Source organism: Martes martes (assembly GCF_963455335.1).
Source record: "Martes martes genome assembly, chromosome: Y".
In the NCBI taxonomy this organism is placed as follows: domain Eukaryota; kingdom Metazoa; phylum Chordata; class Mammalia; order Carnivora; family Mustelidae; genus Martes; species Martes martes.
Genome location: NC_137907.1, coordinates 4,330,477 through 4,355,192, shown reverse-complemented (window position 1 = coordinate 4,355,192; position 24,716 = coordinate 4,330,477).

Sequence of the window (24,716 nt, the reverse complement as noted above, 5' to 3'; positions counted from 1 at the left end):
TTGCTGTTGACATGGTGTCCAATCTTCAGGGTAGGAGAAAGCAGCATGGGCCATGAGGCCACGTCCATGCTTGACGGCCACCTTGGGCACAAACACGCTTTGGGACACTCAGCGTGAGCCTTGGGCTCAAGTGAGGCTTCTCAGTGCCTGGAATAGGAGCCTGCATATGGGGCTGGCCCTTCCTCTAGGCACTCAATCCTAACCAGAAGTCACCGGTGCCCAGGGCTATGTTCTCAAATCCCTCATTGAAGGGAAACCTGAGGCAGAGAACGGGACTCCTCCCATCCTACACAATGACACCAAACTCCTGGTAGCCGGGCCAAATCCCCATAGTGAGAGTCTGGTCCATGGCCCCAGAGGCCACCCCGCCATGCCTCGCCCATTCTTGAAACAAAATCCAGAGAAACAAACCTGAGCAACCGCCTCGCACTCACCCTTCATTTTATCCTGAGGAGCTCCCCTCACAGAATGTAGATCCGGCCTTCCATACCCTAGGCCCCAACCTAAGCTGACGATGCCTTTTTAGAATTCTGACCTCACATCCCTGGCACTCACACCCTTCGCACTGGGGCCCCTGGAGACACACCGCACTACAGTGCCTGCCCTCTCCAAGGACACTCTACCCATTCTCTTGCCCACAATCCTACAAATTGGGAGGAACCTCCCAGGTCCCTGAGGCCATCCCAATAGTGGAGGCAGCCCTGGACAAACATTGGCGATCCCTCAAACGGTGAGCAACTATCACCACTCAGGAAATCAGACGGGTGTCCTCACAAACAGAATTTTGAGCCGGACAGGTCCCTAGGCCCTCATCTGAATATCGCTTTGGTTTCCAGGTGTCCCTCCTCAGAGGCCTCTTTCCAATATCTGCCTCTAGGGTTTGCCTGAGACACCCATTCGAACACCACTCGTCTCCACATGGGAAACGTGCTCTTTGGAACTGAGAAAACCCTCCATTTAGGAGAACACTTCAGGGACCCAGAGCCACCGCCACATGTCAAGGTCTCCTTGGACACAGACCCACATTATGACCCATCCTCAGGAGACTCCGTTGCAACTCAGTCCCCTGTTTAGCTCCACCAGAGCCTGCAGATCAAACATGCCTGTTCCTAGGAGGCAATGGGAAGGAGAGCTGGGTTGCCCAGGCACCCATCCTTAGAACCCTGTTCTCGAGTTTTTTCATTCTGGGGCCTCGTGGAGCCATCCAACCAGACACGATTGTCGCACAGAAGGTACCCTTGCGGTTTGGAGCTTACCGCAAATGCGAGCATGGGAAACCTTCCATGGCCTCATGGGCAGACCTCTTCTGGAAGGCGCCAGCATGGACACCAACTCCAAACTGAGCCAATGTCGGATCCTCGCCCTGACTTCAGGTGCAGGAGATCTCGATTCACCCTCTGCAGAGAGGGCCTGCCGTTCCCTCGCCCCATAACCTTACCCTAGCGTATGTTCTCAGACTTCCGTCCTCACACTCCTGGCCCACAAGCCCTCAAGATTGGGAATTCCGGAGCCACAATGCAGCACTCAGCCTGCCCAACTGGAGAAAAATGTTGCCCTCTGGGGCTGCCCAGAGACCCCCAATGAGGATCAACCTACTCTCCACTCGAAAGCACTCCAATTATCCAGGCTGCCCTGGGCAGTAATGTGCTCTCTGACCCATCGTAGCCAAGACTTCCAGAACAACACCCGGACAGCTGGCCGAACAGCCAGCTCATTGGACCCGCCATGGCATTGGCCATCATCTCTTCCCAACCTGTGTTTTCAGGCTACAGAACTTGGACCTTATCTCCAATCACTGCACAGGGGTGGACCTGATGCAGAAATTGGAACAACTCCTTCCCCCTGGCAGGAAAATTTGCTGTTGGCATGCTGTCCAAACTTCAGGGTAGGAGAAACCAGCATGGGCCATGAGGCCACGCCCATGCTTGAGGCCCCCCTTGGGCCCAAACACGCATTGTGACCCTCAGCACGAGACCCGTGCTCAAGTAGGCTTACCAGAGGCTGGACCAAGAGGCCGCATATGGGCTTGTCATGCCCCTAGCTTCCAAAACCTAACAAGGGGACGGGTTTTCCCTTCCCCTGTACCCAGGAATAGGCTCTGGAATGCCTCTTTTGGAGTGACACCTGGGGCAGAGAACAGGACTCCTCCCATCCCAAAGAATGACCACCAACCTTTGGGAGCCTGGCCAAATCCCCAGCAAGGGAGACTGCACGAGGCCCATGAGGCCACCCCTCCATTCCACGGTCATGCTTGACACAAAATCTAGAGGCAAAAGGCTGAGCAAGCGTCTCACACTAGCCCTTTCTTCCTATCCCGAGGAGCTCCTTTCACGGTCTGTAGATTGCGCCTATCATACCGTCGGCTGATAACCCAAGCCAACTTTGGGTTTCCAGATTCTGTCCCCACAGCACTGGCCCCAAGCCAGGGGCCTCTGGAGCCACACCGCAGGATCATACCTGGCCACTCCATGGAATCTGTGCCCGTGCCATTGGCCACAACCGTAGGGATCAGGAGAAACCTCAAAGTTCCAGGAGGCAATCCAATAGTGGAGGCCGCCCTGGACAAACAGGAGCGATCTGACAAAAGCTGAGCAGCCACCTTCACGCAGACATGTAGACGGATGTCCCAAGAAACAGAAGACAGGCCCTTCAGCCTAATAGGAACCTTTGCTTTGGTTTCCAGGCATCTATCCTCAGAGGTCTCTTCTCCAATACAAGCAGAAGGGGGTTTCATGAGGCCCCACTCAGAACACCTCTCATCTCCACATGGGAAACATGCTCTTAGGAGCTGTGTCAAAACCTCAAGCAAGGAGAACCCTTCAGGGCCCCTGAGCCACCGCCACATTCCAACGTCTCCATGGACAAAACCCAGAGTATGACCCATTTTCAGGAGAGTCCATTTCAACTCAGACCACCTGGAAGCTCCTCCAGAGCCAGCGGATCGAACATGCCTTGTCCTAGGAGCACCATGGGAATGCGACGTGGGGTACCCACGTATGCATCCTGAGAACCAGGCTCTCGAGGCTTTCCGTATGGGGCATTGGGGAGCCATCCAAAAGGAATCCAATGCTAAGCACAAGGAATCATTGCGGTTGGGAGCATCTCACACATCCCAGCATGGGCGACCTCCATGCCGTACGGGGCACCCCTCTTCATGAAGAGCCCAACATGGACACAAAAATCCAACCTGAGCCAACGTCTGATCCTCACCCTGACTTCAGATGCAGAAGATCTCGATTCACCCTCTGCAGAATAGGCCTCCTCTGCCCTCTCCCTGAAACCTAACCCTAACTTCGGTTCTCAGACTTCCGTCCTCACACTCCTGTCCCACAAGCCCTCCAGACTCGGAATACCGGAGCCATAATGCAGCACTCTGCCTGCCCAGGAGCAGAAAAACCTTGCCCTCCGTGGCTGTCAGAGACTCCAAATGAGGAACAACCTGCACACCACTCGACTGCACTCCAATTATATAGGCTGCCCTGGGAACTAATGCTCCCTCTGACACAGCATGGGCCCCGAACTCCCGACACACCCAGAGCTGGCCCCAAATGCTGCATGTTGGAACCACCATGGCCTTAGGCCGTCATCTATTTTCAACCTGGTTTTTAAGGCACCAGAACCTTGACCTTATCTCCAATCACTGCACAGGGGTGGTGGTCCTGGTGAAGAAATCAGAACACACCCCTCCCCTTGCACTAAACCTTGCTGTTGACATGGTGTCCAATCTTCAGGGTAGGAGAAAGCAGCATGGGCCATGAGGCCACGGCCATGCTTGATGGCCACCTTGGGCAAAAACACGCTTTGGGACACTCAGCGTGAGCCTTGGGCTCAAGTGAGGCTTCTCAGTGCCTGGAATATGAGCCTGCATATGGGGCTGGCCCTTCCTCTAGGCACTCAATCCTAACCAGAAGTCACCGGTGCCCAGGGCTATGCTCTCAAATCCCTATTTGAAGGGAAACCTGAGGCAGAGAACGGGACTCCTCCCATCCTACACAATGACACCAAACTCCTGGTAGCCGGGCCAAATCCCCATAGTGAGAGTCTGGTCCATGGCCCCAGAGGCCACCCCGCATGCCTCGCCCATTCTTGAAACAAAATCCAGAGAAACAAACCTGAGCAACCGCCTCGCACTCACCCTTCATTTTATCCTGAGGAGCTCCCCTCACAGAATGTAGATCCGGCCTTCCATACCCTAGGCCCCAACCTAAGCTGACGATGCATTTTTAGAATTGTGACCTCACATCCCTGGCACTCACACCCTTCGCACTGGGGCCCCTGGAGACACACCGCACTACAGTGCCTGCCCTCTCCAAGCACACTCTACCCCTTCTCTTGCCCACAATCCTACAAATTGGGAGGAACCTCCCAGGTCCCTGAGGCCATCCCAATAGTGGAGGCAGCCCTGGACAAACATTGGCGATCCCTCAAACGGTGAGCAACTATCACCACTCAGGAAATCAGACGGGTGTCCTCACAAACAGAATATTGAGCCGGACAGGTCCCTAGGCCCTCATCTGAATATCGCTTTGGTTTCCAGGTGTCCCTCCTCAGAGGCCTCTTTCCAATATCTGCCTCTAGGGTTTGCCTGAGACACCCATTCGAACACCACTCGTCTCCACATGGGAAACGTGCTCTTTGGAACTGAGAAAACCCTCCATTTAGGAGAACACTTCAGGGACCCAGAGCCACCGCCACATGTCAAGGTCTCCTTGGACACAGACCCACATTATGACCCATCCTCAGGAGACTCCGTTCCAACTCAGTCCCCTGTTTAGCTCCACCAGAGCCTGCAGGTCAAACATGCCTGTTCCTAGGAGGCAATGGGAAGGAGAGCTGGGTTGCCCAGGCACCCATCCTTAGAACCCTGTTCTCGAGTTTTTTCATTCTGGGGCCTCGTGGAGCCATCCAACCAGACACGATTGTCACACAGAAGGTACCCTTGCGGTTTGGAGCTTATCGCAATGCGAGCATCGGAAACCTTCCATGGCCTCATGGGCAGACCTCTTCTGGAAGGCGCCAGCATGGACACCAACTCCAAACTGAGCCAATGTCGGATCCTCGCCCTGACTTCAGGTGCAGGAGATCTCGATTCACCCTCTGCAGAGAGGGCCTGCCGTTCCCTCGCCCCATAACCTTACCCTAGCGTATGTTCTCAGACTTCCGTCCTCACACTCCTGGCCCACAAGCCCTCAAGATTGGGAATTCCGGAGCCACAATGCAGCACTCAGCCTGCCCAACTGGAGAAAAATGTTGCCCTCTGGGGCTGCCCAGAGACCCCCAATGAGGATCAACCTACTCTCCACTCGAAAGCACTCCAATTATCCAGGCTGCCCTGGGCAGTAATGTGCTCTCTGACCCATCGTAGCCAAGACTTCCAGAACAACACCCGGACAGCTGGCCGAACAGCCAGCTCATTGGACCCGCCATGGCATTGGCCATCATCTCTTCCCAACCTGTGTTTTCAGGCTACAGAACTTGGACCTTATCTATAATCACTGCACAGGGGTGGACCTGATGCAGAAATTGGAACTCCTCCTTCCCCCTGGCAGGAAAATTTGCTGTTGGCATGCTGTCCAAACTTCAGGGTAGGAGAAACCAGCATGGGCCATGAGGCCACGCCCATGCTTGAGGCCCCCCTTGGGCCCAAACACGCATTGTGACCCTCAGCACGAGACCCGTGCTCAAGTAGGCTTACCAGAGGCTGGACCAAGAGGCCGCATATGGGCTTGTCATGCCCCTAGGTTCCAAAACCTAACAAGGGGACGGGTTTTCCCTTCCCCTTGTACCCAGGACTCTGCTCTGGAATGCCTCTTTTGGAGTGACACCTGGGGCAGAGAACAGGACTCCTCCCATCCCAAAGAATGACCACCAACCTTTGGGAGCCTGGCCAAATCCCCAGCAAGGGAGACTCCACGAGGCCCATGAGGCCACCCCTCCATTCCACGGTCATGCTTGGCACAAAATCTAGAGGCAAAAGGCTGAGCAAGCGTCTCACACTAGCCCTTTCTTCCTATCCCGAGGAGCTCCTTTCACGGTCTGTAGATTGCGCCTATCATACCGTCGGCTGATAACCCAAGCCAACTTTGGGTTTCCAGATTCTGTCCCCACAGCACTGGCCCCAAGCCAGGGGCCACTGGAGCCACACCGCAGCATCGTACCTGGCCACTCCATGGAATCTGTGCCCGTGCCATTGGCCACAACCGTAGGGATCAGGAGAAACCTCAAAGTTCCAGGAGGCAATCCAATAGTGGAGGCCGCCCTGGACAAACAGGGGCGATCTGACCGAAGCTGAGCAGCCACCTCCACGCAGACATGTAGACGGATGTCCCAAGAAACAGAAGACAGGCCCTTCAGCCTAATAGGAACCTTTGCTTTGGTTTCCAGGCATCTATCCTCAGAGGTCTCTTCTCCAATACAAGCAGAAGGGGGTTTCCTGAGGCCCCACTCAGAACACCTCTCATCTCCACATGGGAAACATGCTCTTAGGAGCTGTGTCAAACCCTCAAGCAAGGAGAACCCTTCAGGGCCCCTGAGCCACCGCCACATTCCAACGTCTCCATGGACAAAACCCACAGTATGACCCATTTTCAGGAGAGTCCATTTCAACTCAGACCACCTGGAAGCTCCTCCAGAGCCAGCGGATCGAACATGCCTTGTCCTAGGAGCACCATGGGAATGCGACGTGGTGTACCCACGTATGCATCCTGAGAACCAGGCTCTCGAGGCTTTCCGTATGGGGCATTGGGGAGCCACCCAAAAGGAATCCAATGCCCAGCACAAGGAATCCTTGCGGTTGGGAGCATCTCACACATCCCAGCATGGGCGACCTCCATGCCGTACGGGGCACCCCTCTTCATGAAGAGCCCAACATGGACACAAAAATCCAACCTGAGCCAACGTCTGATCCTCACCCTGACTTCAGATGCAGAAGATCTCCATTCACCCTCTGCAGAATAGGCCTCCTCTGCCCTCTCCCTGAAACCTAACCCTAACTTCGGTTCACAGACTTCCGTCCTCACACTCCTGTCCCACAAGCCCTCCAGACTCGGAATACCGGAGCCATAATGCACACTCTGCCTGCCCAGGAGCAGAAAAACCTTGCCCTCCGTGGCTGTCAGAGACTCCAAATGAGGAACAACCTGCACACCACTCGACTGCACTCCAATTATATAGGCTGCCCTGGGAACTAATGCTCCCTCTGACACAGCATGGGCCCCGAACTCCCGACACACCCAGAGCTGGCCCCAAATGCTGCATGTTGGAACCACCATGGCCTTAGGCCGTCATCTATTCCCAACCTGGTTTTTAAGGCACCAGAACCTTGACCTTATCTCCAATCACTGCACAGGGGTGGTGGTCCTGGTGAAGAAATCAGAACACACCCCTCCCCTTGCACTAAACCTTGCTGTTGACATGGTGTCCAATCTTCAGGGTAGGAGAAAGCAGCATGGGCCATGAGGCCACGTCCATGCTTGACGGCCACCTTGGGCACAAACACGCTTTGGGACACTCTGCGTGAGCCTTGGGCTCAAGTGAGGCTTCTCAGTGCCTGGAATAGGAGCCTGCATATGGGGCTGGCCCTTCCTCTAGGCACTCAATCCTAACCAGAAGTCACCGGTGCCCAGGGCTATGCTCTCAAATCCCTCTTTGAAGGGAAACCTGAGGCAGAGAACGGGACTCCTCCCATCCTACACAATGACACCAAACTCCTGGTAGCCGGGCCAAATCCCCATAGTGAGAGTCTGGCCCATGGCCCCAGAGGCGACCCCGCCATGCCTCGCCCATTCTTGAAACAAAATCCAGAGAAACAAACCTGAGCAACCGCCTCGCACTCACCCTTCATTTTATCCTGAGGAGCTCCCCTCACAGAATGTAGATCCGGCCTTCCATACCCTAGGCCCCAACCTAAGCTGAAGATGCCTTTTTAGAATTCTGACCTCACATCCCTGGCACTCACACCCTTCGCACTGGGGCCCCTGGAGACACACCGCACTACAGTGCCTGCCCTCTCCAAGGACACTCTACCCATTCTCTTGCCCACAATCCTACAAATTGGGAGGAACCTCCCAGGTCCCTGAGGCCATCCCAATAGTGGAGGCAGCCCTGGACAAACATTGGCGATCCCTCAAACGGTGAGCAACTATCACCACTCAGGAAATCAGACGGGTGTCCTCACAAACAGAATATTGAGCCGGACAGGTCCCTAGGCCCTCATCTGAATATCGCTTTGGTTTCCAGGTGTCCCTCCTCAGAGGCCTCTTTCCAATATCTGCCTCTAGGGTTTGCCTGAGACACCCATTCGAACACCACTCGTCTCCACATGGGAAACGTGCTCTTTGGAACTGAGAAAACCCTCCATTTAGGAGAACACTTCAGGGACCCTGAGCCACCGCCACATGTCAAGGTCTCCTTGGACACAGACCCACATTATGACCCATCCTCAGGAGACTCCGTTGCAACTCAGTCCCCTGTTTAGCTCCACCAGAGCCTGCAGATCAAACATGTCTGTTCCTAGGAGGCAATGGGAAGGAGAGCTGGGTTGCCCAGGCAACCATCCTTAGAAACCTGTTCTCGAGTTTTTTCATTCTGGGGCCTCGTGGAGCCATCCAACCAGACACGATTGTCACACAGAAGGTACCCTTGCGGTTTGGAGCTTATCGCAAATGCGAGCATGGGAAACCTTCCATGGCCTCATGGGCAGACCTCTTCTGGAAGGCGCCAGCATGGACACCAACTCCAAACTGAGCCAATGTCGGATCCTCGCCCTGAGTTCAGGTGCAGGAGATCTCGATTCACCCTCTGCAGAGAGGGCCTGCCGTTCCCTCGCCCCATAACCTTACCCTAGCGTATGTTCTCAGACTTCCGTCCTCACACTCCTGGCCCACAAGCCCTCAAGATTGGGAATTCCGGAGCCACAATGCAGCACTCAGCCTGCCCAACTGGAGAAAAATGTTGCCCACTGGGGCTGCCCAGAGACCCCCAATGAGGATCAACCTACTCTCCACTCGAAAGCACTCCAATTATCCAGGCTGCCCTGGGCAGTAATGTGCTCTCTGACCCATCGTAGCCAAGACTTCCAGAACAACACCCGGACAGCTGGCCGAACAGCCAGCTCATTGGACCCGCCATGGCATTGGCCATCATCTCTTCCCAACCTGTGTTTTCAGGCTACAGAACTTGGACCTTATCTCCAATCACTGCACAGGGGTGGACCTGATGCAGAAATCGGAACAACTCCTTCCCCCTGGCAGGAAAATTTGCTGTTGGCATGCTGTCCAAACTTCAGGGTAGGAGAAACCAGCATGGGCCATGAGGCCACGCCCATGCTTGAGGCCCCCCTTGGGCCCAAACACGCATTGTGACCCTCAGCACGAGACCCGTGCTCAAGTAGGCTTACCAGAGGCTGGACCAAGAGGCCGCATATGGGCTTGTCATGCCCCTAGCTTCCAAAACCTAACAAGGGGACGGGTTTTCCCTTCCCCTGTACCCAGGACTCTGCTCTGGAATGCCTCTTTTGGAGTGACACCTGGGGCAGAGAACAGGACTCCTCCCATCCCAAAGAATGACCACCAACTCTTGGGAGCCTGGCCAAATCCCCAGCAAGGGAGACTGCACGAGGCCCATGAGGCCACCCCTCCATTCCACGGTCATGCTTGACACAAAATCTAGAGGCAAAAGGCTGAGCAAGCGTCTCACACTAGCCCTTTCTTCCTATCCCGAGGAGCTCCTTTCACGGTCTGTAGATTGCGCCTATCATACCGTCGGCTGATAACCCAAGCCAACTTTGGGTTTCCAGATTCTGTCCCCACAGCACTGGCCCCAAGCCAGGGGCCTCTGGAGCCACACCGCAGGATCGTACCTGGCCACTCCATGGAATCTGTGCCCGTGCCATTGGCCACAACCCTAGGGATCAGGAGAAACCTCAAAGTTCCAGGAGGCAATCCAATAGTGGAGGCCGCCCTGGACAAACAGGGGCGATCTGACCGAAGCTGAGCAGCCACCTCCACGCAGACATGTAGACGGATGTCCCAAGAAACAGAAGACAGGCCCTTCAGCCTAATAGGAACCTTTGCTTTGGTTTCCAGGCATCTATCCTCAGAGGTCTCTTCTCCAATACAAGCAGAAGGGGGTTTCCTGAGGCCCCACTCAGAACACCTCTCATCTCCACATGGGAAACATGCTCTTAGGAGCTGTGTCAAACCCTCAAGCAAGGAGAACCCTCCAGGGCCCCTGAGTCACCGCCACATTCCAACGTCTCCATGGACAAAACCCACAGTATGACCCATTTTCAGGAGAGTCCATTTCAACTCAGACCACCTGGAAGCTCCTCCAGAGCCAGCGGATCGAACATGCCTTGTCCTAGGAGCACCATGGGAATGCGACGTGGGGTACCCACGTATGCATCCTGAGAACCAGGCTCTCGAGGCTTTCCGTATGGGCCATTGGGGAGCCATCCAAAAGTAATCCAATGCCCAGCACAAGGAATCCTTGCGGTTGGGAGCATCTCACACATCCCAGCATGGGCGACCTCCATGCCGTACGGGGCACCCCTCTTCATGAAGAGCCCAACATGGACACAAAAATCCAACCTGAGCCAACGTCTGATCCTCACCCTGACTTCAGATGCAGAAGATCTCCATTCACCCTCTGCAGAATAGGCCTCCTCTGCCCTCTCCCTGAAACCTAACCCTAACTTCGGTTCTCAGACTTCCGTCCTCACACTCCTGTCCCACAAGCCCTCCAGACTCGGAATACCGGAGCCATAATGCAGCACTCTGCCTGCCCAGGAGCAGAAAAACCTTGCCCTCCGTGGCTGTCAGAGACTCCAAATGAGGAACAACCTGCACACCACTCGACTGCACTCCAATTATATAGGCTGCCCTGGGAACTAATGCTCCCTCTGACACAGCATGGGCCCCGAACTCCCGACACACCCAGAGCTGGCCCCAAATGCTGCATGTTGGAACCACCATGGCCTTAGGCCGTCATCTATTCCCAACCTGGTTTTTAAGGCACCAGAACCTTGACCTTATCTCCAATCACTGCACAGGGGTGGTGGTCCTGGTGAAGAAATCAGAACACACCCCTCCCCTTGCACTAAACCTTGCTGTTGACATGGTGTCCAATCTTCAGGGTAGGAGAAAGCAGCATGGGCCATGAGGCCACGGCCATGCTTGACGGCCACCTTGGGCAAAAACACGCTTTGGGACACTCAGCGTGAACCTTGGGCTCAAGTGAGGCTTCTCAGTGCCTGGAATAGGAGCCTGCATATGGGGCTGGCCCTTCCTCTAGGCACTCAATCCTAACCAGAAGTCACCGGTGCCCAGGGCTATGCTCTCAAATCCCTCTTTGAAGGGAAACCTGAGGCAGAGAACGGGACTCCTCCCATCCTACACAATGACACCAAACTCCTGGTAGCCGGGCCAAATCCCCATAGTGAGAGTCTGGTCCATGGCCCCAGAGGCCACCCCGCCATGCCTCGCCCATTCTTGAAACAAAATCCAGAGAAACAAACCTGAGCAACCGCCTCGCACTCACCCTTCATTTTATCCTGAGGAGCTCCCCTCACAGAATGTAGATCCGGCCTTCCATACCCTAGGCCCCAACCTAAGCTGAGGATGCCTTTTTAGAATTCTGACCTCACATCCCTGGCACTCACACCCTTCGCACTGGGGCCCCTGGAGACACACCGCACTACAGTGCCTGCCCTCTCCAAGGACACTCTACCCCTTCTCTTGCCCACAATCCTACAAATTGGGAGGAACCTCCCAGGTCCCTGAGGCCATCCCAATAGTGGAGGCAGCCCTGGACAAACATTGGCGATCCCTCAAACGGTGAGCAACTATCACCACTCAGGAAATCAGACGGGTGTCCTCACAAACAGAATATTGAGCCGGACAGGTCCCTAGGCCCTCATCTGAATATCGCTTTGGTTTCCAGGTGTCCCTCCTCAGAGGCCTCTTTCCAATATCTGCCTCTAGGGTTTGCCTGAGACACCCATTCGAACACCACTCGTCTCCACATGGGAAACGTGCTCTTTGGAACTGAGAAAACCCTCCATTTAGGAGAACACTTCAGGGACCCTGAGCCACCGCCACATGTCAAGGTCTCCTTGGACACAGACCGACATTATGACCCATCCTCAGGAGACTCCGTTGCAACTCAGTCCCCTGTTTAGCTCCACCAGAGCCTGCAGATCAAACATGTCTGTTCCTAGGAGGCAATGGGAAGGAGAGCTGGGTTGCCCAGGCAACCATCCTTAGAAACCTGTTCTCGAGTTTTTTCATTCTGGGGCCTCGTGGAGCCATCCAACCAGACACGATTGTCACACAGAAGGTACCCTTGCGGTTTGGAGCTTATCGCAAATGCGAGCATGGGAAACCTTCCATGGCCTCATGGGCAGACCTCTTCTGGAAGGCGCCAGCATGGACACCAACTCCAAACTGAGCCAATGTCGGATCCTCGCCCTGACTTCAGGTACAGGAGATATCGATTCACCCTCTGCAGAGAGGGCCTGCCGTTCCCTCGCCCCATAACCTTACCCTAGCGTATGTTCTCAGACTTCCGTCCTCACACTCCTGGCCCACAAGCCCTCAAGATTGGGAATTCCGGAGCCACAATGCAGCACTCAGCCTGCCCAACTGGAGAAAAATGTTGCCCACTGGGGCTGCCCAGAGACCCCCAATGAGGATCAACCTACTCTCCACTCGAAAGCACTCCAATTATCCAGGCTGCCCTGGGCAGTAATGTGCTCTCTGACCCATCGTAGCCAAGACTTCCAGAACAACACCCGGACAGCTGGCCGAACAGCCAGCTCATTGGACCCGCCATGGCATTGGCCATCATCTCTTCCCAACCTGTGTTTTCAGGCTACAGAACTTGGACCTTATCTCCAATCACTGCACAGGGGTGGACCTGATGCAGAAATTGGAACAACTCCTTCCCCCTGGCAGGAAAATTTGCTGTTGGCATGCTGTCCAAACTTCAGGGTAGGAGAAACCAGCATGGGCCATGAGGCCACGCCCATGCTTGAGGCCCCCCTTGGGCCCAAACACGCATTGTGACCCTCAGCACGAGACCCGTGCTCAAGTAGGCTTACCAGAGGCTGGACCAAGAGGCCGCATATGGGCTTGTCATGCCCCTAGCTTCCAAAACCTAACAAGGGGACGGGTTTTCCCTTCCCCTGTACCCAGGACTCTGCTCTGGAATGCCTCTTTTGGAGTGACACCTGGGGCAGAGAACAGGACTCCTCCCATCCCAAAGAATGACCACCAACTCTTGGGAGCCCGGCCAAATCCCCAGCAAGGGAGACTGCACGAGGCCCATGAGGCCACCCCTCCATTCCACGGTCATGCTTGACACAAAATCTAGAGGCAAAAGGCTGAGCAAGCGTCTCACACTAGCCCTTTCTTCCTATCCCGAGGAGCTCCTTTCACGGTCTGTAGATTGCGCCTATCATACCGTCGGCTGATAACCCAAGCCAACTTTGGGTTTCCAGATTCTGTCCCCACAGCACTGGCCCCAAGCCAGGGGCCTCTGGAGCCACACCGCAGGATCGTACCTGGCCACTCCATGGAATCTGTGCCCGTGCCATTGGCCACAACCCTAGGGATCAGGAGAAACCTCAAAGTTCCAGGAGGCAATCCAATAGTGGAGGCCGCCCTGGACAAACAGGGGCGATCTGACCGAAGCTGAGCAGCCACCTCCACGCAGACATGTAGACGGATGTCCCAAGAAACAGAAGACAGGCCCTTCAGCCTAATAGGAACCTTTGCTTTGGTTTCCAGGCATCTATCCTCAGAGGTCTGTTCTCCAATACAAGCAGAAGGGGGTTTCCTGAGGCCCCACTCAGAACACCTCTCATCTCCACATGGGAAACATGCTCTTAGGAGCTGTGTCAAACCCTCAAGCAAGGAGAACCCTCCAGGGCCCCTGAGTCACCGCCACATTCCAACGTCTCCATGGACAAAACCCACAGTATGACCCATTTTCAGGAGAGTCCATTTCAACTCAGACCACCTGGAAGCTCCTCCAGAGCCAGCGGATCGAACATGCCTTGTCCTAGGAGCACCATGGGAATGCGACGTGGTGTACCCACGTATGCATCCTGAGAACCAGGCTCTCGAGGCTTTCCGTATGGGCCATTGGGGAGCCATCCAAAAGTAATCCAATGCCCAGCACAAGGAATCCTTGCGGTTGGGAGCATCTCACACATCCCAGCATGGGCGACCTCCATGCCGTACGGGGCACCCCTCTTCATGAAGAGCCCAACATGGACACAAAAATCCAACCTGAGCCAACGTCTGATCCTCACCCTGACTTCAGATGCAGAAGATCTCCATTCACCCTCTGCAGAATAGGCCTCCTCTGCCCTCTCCCTGAAACCTAACCCTAACTTCGGTTCTCAGACTTCCGTCCTCACACTCCTGTCCCACAAGCCCTCCAGACTCGGAATACCGGAGCCATAATGCAGCATTCTGCCTGCCCAGGAGCAGAAAAACCTTGCCCTCCGTGGCTGTCAGAGACTCCAAATGAGGAACAACCTGCACACCACTCGACTGCACTCCAATTATATAGGCTGCCCTGGGAACTAATGCTCCCTCTGACACAGCATGGGCCCCGAACTCCCGACACACCCAGAGCTGGCCCCAAATGCTGCATGTTGGAACCACCATGGCCTTAGGCCGTCATCTATTCCCAACCTGGTTTTTAAGGCACCAGAACCTTGACCTTATCTCCAATCACTGCACAGGGGTGGTGGTCCTGGTGAAGAAATCAGAACACACCCCTCCCCTTGCACTAAACCTTGCTGTTGACATGGTGTCCAATCTTCAGGGTAGGAGAAAGCAGCATGGGCCATGAGGCCACGGCCATGCTTGACGGCCACCTTGGGCAAAAACACGCTTTGGGACACTCAGCGTGAGCCTTGGGCTCAAGTGAGGCTTCTCAGTGCCTGGAATAGGAGCCTGCATATGGGGCTGGACCTTCCTCTAGGCACTCAATCCTAACCAGAAGTCACCGGTGCCCAGGGCTATGCTCTCAAATCCCTCTTTGAAGGGAAACCTGAGGCAGAGAACGGGACTCCTCCCATCCTACACAATGACACCAAACTCCTGGTAGCCGGGCCAAATCCCCATAGTGAGAGTCTGGTCCATGGCCCCAGAGGCCACCCCGCCATGCCTCGCCCATTCTTGAAACAAAATCCAGAGAAACAAACCTGAGCAACCGCCTCGCACTCACCCTTCATTTTATCCTGAGGAGCTCCCCTCACAGAATGTAGATCCGGCCTTCCATACCCTAGGCCCCAACCTAATCTGACGATGCATTTTTAGAATTCTGACCTCACATCCCTGGCACTCACACCCTTCGCACTGGGGCCCCTGGAGACACACCGCACTACAGTGCCTGCCCTCTCCAAGGACACTCTACCCCTTCTCTTGCCCACAATCCTACAAATTGGGAGGAACCTCCCAGGTCCCTGAGGCCATCCCAATAGTGGAGGCAGCCCTGGACAAACATTGGCGATCCCTCAAACGGTGAGCAACTATCACCACTCAGGAAATCAGACGGGTGTCCTCACAAACAGAATATTGAGCCGGACAGGTCCCTAGGCCCTCATCTGAATATCGCTTTGGTTTCCAGGTGTCCCTCCTCAGAGGCCTCTTTCCAATATCTGCCTCTAGGGTTTGCCTGAGACACCCATTCGAACACCACTCGTCTCCACATGGGAAACGTGCTCTTTGGAACTGAGAAAACCCTCCATTTAGGAGAACACTTCAGGGACCCTGAGCCACCGCCACATGTCAAGGTCTCCTTGGACACAGACCGACATTATGACCCATCCTCAGGAGACTCCGTTGCAACTCAGTCCCCTGTTTAGCTCCACCAGAGCCTGCAGATCAAACATGTCTGTTCCTAGGAGGCAATGGGAAGGAGAGCTGGGTTGCCCAGGCACCCATCCTTAGAACCCTGTTCTCGAGTTTTTTCATTCTGGGGCCTCGTGGAGCCATCCAACCAGACACGATTGTCACACAGAAGGTACCCTTGCGGTTTGGAGCTTACCGCAAATGCGAGCATGGGAAACCTTCCATGGCCTCATGGGCAGACCTCTTCTGGAAGGCGCCAGCATGGACACCAACTCCAAACTGAGCCAATGTCGGATCCTCGCCCTGACTTCAGGTGCAGGAGATCTCGATTCACCCTCTGCAGAGAGGGCCTGCCGTTCCCTCGCCCCATAACCTTACCCTAGCGTATGTTCTCAGACTTCCGTCCTCACACTCCTGGCCCACAAGCCCTCAAGATTGGGAATTCCGGAGCCACAATGCAGCACTCAGCCTGCCCAACTGGAGAAAAATGTTGCCCTCTGGGGCTGCCCAGAGACCCCCAATGAGGATCAACCTACTCTCCACTCGAAAGCACTCCAATTATCCAGGCTGCCCTGGGCAGTAATGTGCTCTCTGACCCATCGTAGCCAAGACTTCCAGAACAACACCCGGACAGCTGGCCGAACAGCCAGCTCATTGGACCCGCCATGGCAATGGCCATCATCTCTTCCCAACCTGTGTTTTCAGGCTACAGAACTTGGACCTTATCTAAAATCACTGCACAGGGGTGGACCTGATGCAGAAATTGGAACAACTCCTTCCCCCTGGCAGGAAAATTTGCTGTTGGCATGCTGTCCAAACTTCAGGGTAGGAGAAACCAGCATGGGCCATGAGGCCACGCCCATGCTTGAGGCCCCCCTTGGGCCCAAACACGCATTGTGACCCTCAGCACGAGACCCGTGCTCAAGTAGGCTTACCAGAGGCTGGACCAAGAGGCCGCATATGGGCTTGTCATGCCCCTAGCTTCCAAAACCTAACAAGGGGACGGGTTTTCCCTTCCCCTGTACCCAGGACTCTGCTCTGGAATGCCTCTTTTGGAGTGACACCTGGGGCAGAGAACAGGACTCCTCCCATCCCAAAGAATGACCACCAACCTTTGGGAGCCCGGCCAAATCCCCAGCAAGGGAGACTGCACGAGGCCCATGAGGCCACCCCTCCATTCCACGGTCATGCTTGACACAAAATCTAGAGGCAAAAGGCTGAGCAAGCGTCTCACACTAGCCCTTTCTTCCTATCCCGAGGAGCTCCTTTCACGGTCTGTAGATTGCGCCTATCATACCGTCGGCTGATAACCCAAGCCAACTTTGGGTTTCCAGATTCTGTCCCCACAGCACTGGCCCCAAGCCAGGGGCCACTGGAGCCACACCGCAGCATCGTACCTGGCCACTCCATGGAATCTGTGCCCGTGCCATTGGCCACAACCCTAGGGATCAGGAGAAACCTCAAAGTTCCAGGAGGCAATCCAATAGTGGAGGCCGCCCTGGACAAACAGGGGCGATCTGACCGAAGCTGAGCAGCCACCTCCACGCAGACATGTAGACGGATGTCCCAAGAAACAGAAGACAGGCCCTTCAGCCTAATAGGAACCTTTGCTTTGGTTTCCAGGCATCTATCCTCAGAGGTCTGTTCTCCAATACAAGCAGAAGGGGGTTTCCTGAGGCCCCACTCAGAACACCTCTCATCTCCACATGGGAAACATGCTCTTAGGAGCTGTGTCAAACCCTCAAGCAAGGAGAACCCTTCAGGGCCCCTGAGCCACCGCCACATTCCAACGTCTCCATGGACAAAACCCACAGTATGACCCATTTTCAGGAGAGTCCATTTCAACTCAGACCACCTGGAAGCTCCTCCAGAGCCAGCGGATCGAACATGCCTTGTCCTAGGAGCACCATGGGAATGCGACGTGGTGTACCCACGTATGCATCCTGAGAACCAGGCTCTCGAGGCTTTCCGTATGGGGCATTGGGGAGCCACCCAAAAGGAATCCAATGCCCAGCACAAGGAATCCTTGCGGTTGGGAGCATCTCACACATCCCAGCATGGGCGACCTCCATGCCGTACGGGGCACCCCTCTTCATGAAGAGCCCAACATGGACACAAAAATCCAACCTGAGCCAACGTCTGATCCTCACCCTGACTTCAGATGCAGAAGATCTCCATTCACCCTCTGCAGAATAGGCCTCCTCTGCCCTCTCCCTGAAACCTAACCCTAACTTCGGTTCACAGACTTCCGTCCTCACACTCCTGTCCCACAAGCCCTCCAGACTCGGAATACCGGAGCCATAATGCACACTCTGCCTGCCCAGGAGCAGAAAAACCTTGCCCTCCGTGACTGTCAGAGACTCCAAATGAGGAACAACCTGCACACCACTCGACTGCACTCCAATTATATAGGCTGCCCTGGGAACTAATGCTCCCTCTGACACAGCATGGGCCCCGAACTCCCGACACACCCAGAGCTGGCCCCAAATGCTGCATGTTGGAACCACCATGGCCTTAGGCCGTCATCTATTCCCAACCTGGTTTTTAAGGCACCAGAACCTTGACCTTATCTCCAATCACTGCACAGGGGTGGTGGTCCTGGTGAAGAAATCAGAACACACCCCTCCCCTTGCACTAAACCTTGCTGTTGACATGGTGTCCAATCTTCAGGGTAGGAGAAAGCAGCATGGGCCATGAGGCCACGTCCATGCTTGACGGCCACCTTGGGCACAAACACGCTTTGGGACACTCAGCGTGAGCCTTGGGCTCAAGTGAGGCTTCTCAGTGCCTGGAATAGGAGCCTGCATATGGGGCTGGCCCTTCCTCTAGGCACTCAATCCTAACCAGAAGTCACCGGTGCCCAGGGCTATGCTCTCAAATCCCTATTTGAAGGGAAACCTGAGGCAGAGAACGGGACTCCTCCCATCCTACACAATGACACCAAACTCCTGGTAGCCGGGCCAAATCCCCATAGTGAGAGTCTGGCCCATGGCCCCAGAGCCGACCCCCCATGCCTCGCCCATTCTTGAAACAAAATCCAGAGAAACAAACCTGAGCAACCGCCTCGCACTCACCCTTCATTTTATCCTGAGGAGCTCCCCTCACAGAATGTAGATCCGGCCTTCCATACCCTAGGCCCCAACCTAAGCTGACGATGCCTTTTTAGAATTCTGACCTCACATCCCTGGCACTCACACCCTTCGCACTGGGGCCCCTGGAGACACACCGCACTACAGTGCCTGCCCTCTCCAAGGACACTCTACCCATTCTCTTGCCCACAATCCTACAAATTGGGAGGAACCTCCCAGGTCCCTGAGGCCATCCCAATAGTGCAGGCAGCCCTGGACAAACATTGGCGATCCCTCAAACGGTGAGCAACTATCACCACTCAGGAAATCAGACGGGTGTCCTCACAAACAGAATATTGAGCCGGACAGGTCCCTAGGCCCTCATCTGAATATCGCTTTGGTTTCCAGGTGTCCCTCCTCAGAGGCCTCTTTCCAATATCTGCCTCTAGGGTTTGCCTGAGACACCCATTCGAACACCACTCGTCTCCACATGGGAAACGTGCTCTTTGGAACTGAGAAAACCCTCCATTTAGGAGAACACTTCAGGGACCCTGAGCCACCGCCACATGTCAAGGTCTCCTTGGACACAGACCCACATTATGACCCATCCTCAGGAGACTCCGTTGCAACTCAGTCCCCTGTTTAGCTCCACCAGAGCCTGCAGATCAAACATGTCTGTTCCTAGGAGGCAATGGGAAGGAGAGCTGGGTTGCCCAGGCAACCATCCTTAGAAACCTGTTCTCGAGTTTTTTCATTCTGGGGCCTCGTGGAGCCATCCAACCAGACACGATTGTCGCACAGAAGGTACCCTTGCGGTTTGGAGCTTATCGCAAATGCGAGCATGGGAAACCTTCCATGGCCTCATGGGCAGACCTCTTCTGGAAGGCGCCAGCATGGACACCAACTCCAAACTGAACCAATGTCGGATCCTCGCCCTGACTTCAGGTGCAGGAGATCTCGATTCACCCTCTGCAGAGAGGGCCTGCCGTTCCCTCGCCCCATAACCTTACCCTAGCGTATGTTCTCAGACTTCCGTCCTCACACTCCTGGCCCACAAGCCCTCAAGATTGGGAATTCCGGAGCCACAATGCAGCACTCAGCCTGCCCAACTGGAGAAAAATGTTGCCCACTGGGGCTGCCCAGAGACCCCCAATGAGGATCAACCTACTCTCCACTCGAAAGCACTCCAATTATCCAGGCTGCCCTGGGCAGTAATGTGCTCTCTGACCCATCGTAGCCAAGACTTCCAGAACAACACCCGGACAGCTGGCCGAACAGCCAGCTCATTGGACCCGCCATGGCATTGGCCATCATCTCTTCCCAACCTGTGTTTTCAGGCTACAGAACTTGGACCTTATCTCCAATCACTGCACAGGGGTGGACCTGATGCAGAAATCGGAACAACTCCTTCCCCCTGGCAGGAAAATTTGCTGTTGGCATGCTGTCCAAACTTCAGGGTAGGAGAAACCAGCATGGGCCATGAGGCCACGCCCATGCTTGAGGCCCCCCTTGGGCCCAAACACGCATTGTGACCCTCAGCACGAGACCCGTGCTCAAGTAGGCTTACCAGAGGCTGGACCAAGAGGCCGCATATGGGCTTGTCATGCCCCTAGCTTCCAAAACCTAACAAGGGGACGGGTTTCCCTTCCACTGTACCCAGGAATAGGCTCTGGAATGCCTCTTTTGGAGTGACACCTGGGGCAGAGAACAGGACTCCTCCCATCCCAAAGAATGACCACCAACCTTTGGGAGACTGGCCAAATCCCCAGCAAGGGAGACTGCACGAGGCCCATGAGGCCACCCCTCCATTCCACGGTCATGCTTGACACAAAATCTAGAGGCAAAAGGCTGAGCAAGCGTCTCACACTAGCCCTTTCTTCCTATCCCGAGGAGCTCCTTTCACGGTCTGTAGATTGCGCCTATCATACCGTCGGCTGATAACCCAAGCCAACCTTGGGTTTCCAGATTCTGTCCCCACAGCACTGGCCCCAAGCCAGGGGCCTCTGGAGCCACACCGCAGGATCGTACCTGGCCACTCCATGGAATCTGTGCCCGTGCCATTGGCCACAACCCTAGGGATCAGGAGAAACCTCAAAGTTCCAGGAGGCAATCCAATAGTGGAGGCCGCCCTGGACAAACAGGGGCGATCTGACCGAAGCTGAGCAGCCACCTCCACGCAGACATGTAGACGGATGTCCCAAGAAACAGAAGACAGGCCCTTCAGCCTAATAGGAACCTTTGCTTTGGTTTCCAGGCATCTATCCTCAGAGGTCTGTTCTCCAATACAAGCAGAAGGGGGTTTCCTGAGGCCCCACTCAGAACACCTCTCATCTCCACATGGGAAACATGCTCTTAGGAGCTGTGTCAAACCCTCAAGCAAGGAGAACCCTCCAGGGCCCCTGAGTCACCGCCACATTCCAACGTCTCCATGGACAAAACCCACAGTATGACCCATTTTCAGGAGAGTCCATTTCAACTCAGACCACCTGGAAGCTCCTCCAGAGCCAGCGGATCGAACATGCCTTGTCCTAGGAGCACCATGGGAATGCGACGTGGGGTACCCACGTATGCATCCTGAGAACCAGGCTCTCGAGGCTTTCCGTATGGGCCATTGGGGAGCCATCCAAAAGTAATCCAATGCCCAGCACAAGGAATCCTTGCGGTTGGGAGCATCTCACACATCCCAGCATGGGCGACCTCCATGCCGTACGGGGCACCCCTCTTCATGAAGAGCCCAACATGGACACAAAAATCCAACCTGAGCCAACGTCTGATCCTCACCCTGACTTCAGATGCAGAAGATCTCCATTCACCCTCTGCAGAATAGGCCTCCTCTGCCCTCTCCCTGAAACCTAACCCTAACTTCGGTTCTCAGACTTCCGTCCTCACACTCCTGTCCCACAAGCCCTCCAGACTCGGAATACCGGAGCCATAATGCAGCACTCTGCCTGCCCAGGAGCAGAAAAACCTTGCCCTCCGTGGCTGTCAGAGACTCCAAATGAGGAACAACCTGCACACCACTCGACTGCACTCCAATTATATAGGCTGCCCTGGGAACTAATGCTCCCTCTGACACAGCATGGGCCCCGAACTCCCGACACACCCAGAGCTGGCCCCAAATGCTGCATGTTGGAACCACCATGGCCTTAGGCCGTCATCTATTCCCAACCTGGTTTTTAAGGCACCAGAACCTTGACCTTATCTCCAATCACTGCACAGGGGTGGTGGTCCTGGTGAAGAAATCAGAACACACCCCTCCCCTTGCACTAAACCTTGCTGTTGACATGGTGTCCAATCTTCAGGGTAGGAGAAAGCAGCATGGGCCATGAGGCCACGGCCATGCTTGACGGCCACCTTGGGCAAAAACACGCTTTGGGACACTCAGCGTGAACCTTGGGCTCAAGTGAGGCTTCTCAGTGCCTGGAATAGGAGCCTGCATATGGGGCTGGCCCTTCCTCTAGGCACTCAATCCTAACCAGAAGTCACCGGTGCCCAGGGCTATGCTCTCAAATCCCTCTTTGAAGGGAAACCTGAGGCAGAGAACGGGACTCCTCCCATCCTACACAATGACACCAAACTCCTGGTAGCCGGGCCAAATCCCCATAGTGAGAGTCTGGTCCATGGCCCCAGAGGCCACCCCGCCATGCCTCGCCCATTCTTGAAACAAAATCCAGAGAAACAAACCTGAGCAACCGCCTCGCACTCACCCTTCATTTTATCCTGAGGAGCTCCCCTCACAGAATGTAGATCCGGCCTTCCATACCCTAGGCCCCAACCTAAGCTGACGATGCATTTTTAGAATTCTGACCTCACATCCCTGGCACTCACACCCTTCGCACTGGGGCCCCTGGAGACACACCGCACTACAGTGCCTGCCCTCTCCAAGGACACTCTACCCCTTCTCTTGCCCACAATCCTACAAATTGGGAGGAACCTCCCAGGTCCCTGAGGCCATCCCAATAGTGGAGGCAGCCCTGGACAAACATTGGCGATCCCTCAAACGGTGAGCAACTATCACCACTCAGGAAATCAGACGGGTGTCCTCACAAACAGAATATTGAGCCGGACAGGTCCCTAGGCCCTCATCTGAATATCGCTTTGGTTTCCAGGTGTCCCTCCTCAGAGGCCTCTTTCCAATATCTGCCTCTAGGGTTTGCCTGAGACACCCATTCGAACACCACTCGTCTCCACATGGGAAACGTGCTCTTTGGAACTGAGAAAACCCTCCATTTAGGAGAACACTTCAGGGACCCAGAGCCACCGCCACATGTCAAGGTCTCCTTGGACACAGACCCACATTATGACCCATCCTCAGGAGACTCCGTTGCAACTCAGTCCCCTGTTTAGCTCCACCAGAGCCTGCAGATCAAACATGTCTGTTCCTAGGAGGCAATGGGAAGGAGAGCTGGGTTGCCCAGGCACCCATCCTTAGAACCCTGTTCTCGAGTTTTTTCATTCTGGGGCCTCGTGGAGCCATCCAACCAGACACGATTGTCACACAGAAGGTACCCTTGCGGTTTGGAGCTTACCGCAAATGCGAGCATGGGAAACCTTCCATGGCCTCATGGGCAGACCTCTTCTGGAAGGCGCCAGCATGGACACCAACTCCAAACTGAGCCAATGTCGGATCCTCGCCCTGACTTCAGGTGCAGGAGATCTCGATTCACCCTCTGCAGAGAGGGCCTGCCGTTCCCTCGCCCCATAACCTTACCCTAGCGTATGTTCTCAGACTTCCGTCCTCACACTCCTGGCCCACAAGCCCTCAAGATTGGGAATTCCGGAGCCACAATGCAGCACTCAGCCTGCCCAACTGGAGAAAAATGTTGCCCTCTGGGGCTGCCCAGAGACCCCCAATGAGGATCAACCTACTCTCCACTCGAAAGCACTCCAATTATCCAGGCTGCCCTGGGCAGTAATGTGCTCTCTGACCCATCGTAGCCAAGACTTCCAGAACAACACCCGGACAGCTGGCCGAACAGCCAGCTCATTGGACCCGCCATGGCATTGGCCATCATCTCTTCCCAACCTGTGTTTTCAGGCTACAGAACTTGGACCTTATCTATAATCACTGCACAGGGGTGGACCTGATGCAGAAATTGGAACTCCTCCTTCCCCCTGGCAGGAAAATTTGCTGTTGGCATGCTGTCCAAACTTCAGGGTAGGAGAAACCAGCATGGGCCATGAGGCCACGCCCATGCTTGAGGCCCCCCTTGGGCCCAAACACGCATTGTGACCCTCAGCACGAGACCCGTGCTCAAGTAGGCTTACCAGAGGCTGGACCAAGAGGCCGCATATGGGCTTGTCATGCCCCTAGGTTCCAAAACCTAACAAGGGGACGGGTTTTCCCTTCCCCTTGTACCCAGGACTCTGCTCTGGAATGCCTCTTTTGGAGTGACACCTGGGGCAGAGAACAGGACTCCTCCCATCCCAAAGAATGACCACCAACTCTTGGGAGCCCGGCCAAATCCCCAGCAAGGGAGACTCCACGAGGCCCATGAGGCCACCCCTCCATTCCACGGTCATGCTTGACACAAAATCTAGAGGCAAATGGCTGAGCAAGCGTCTCACACTAGCCCTTTCTTCCTATCCCGAGGAGCTCCTTTCACGGTCTGTAGATTGCGCCTATCATACCGTCGGCTGATAACCCAAGCCAACTTTGGGTTTCCAGATTCTGTCCCCACAGCACTGGCCCCAAGCCAGGGGCCACTGGAGCCACACCGCAGCATCGTACCTGGCCACTCCATGGAATCTGTGCCCGTGCCATTGGCCACAACCCTAGGGA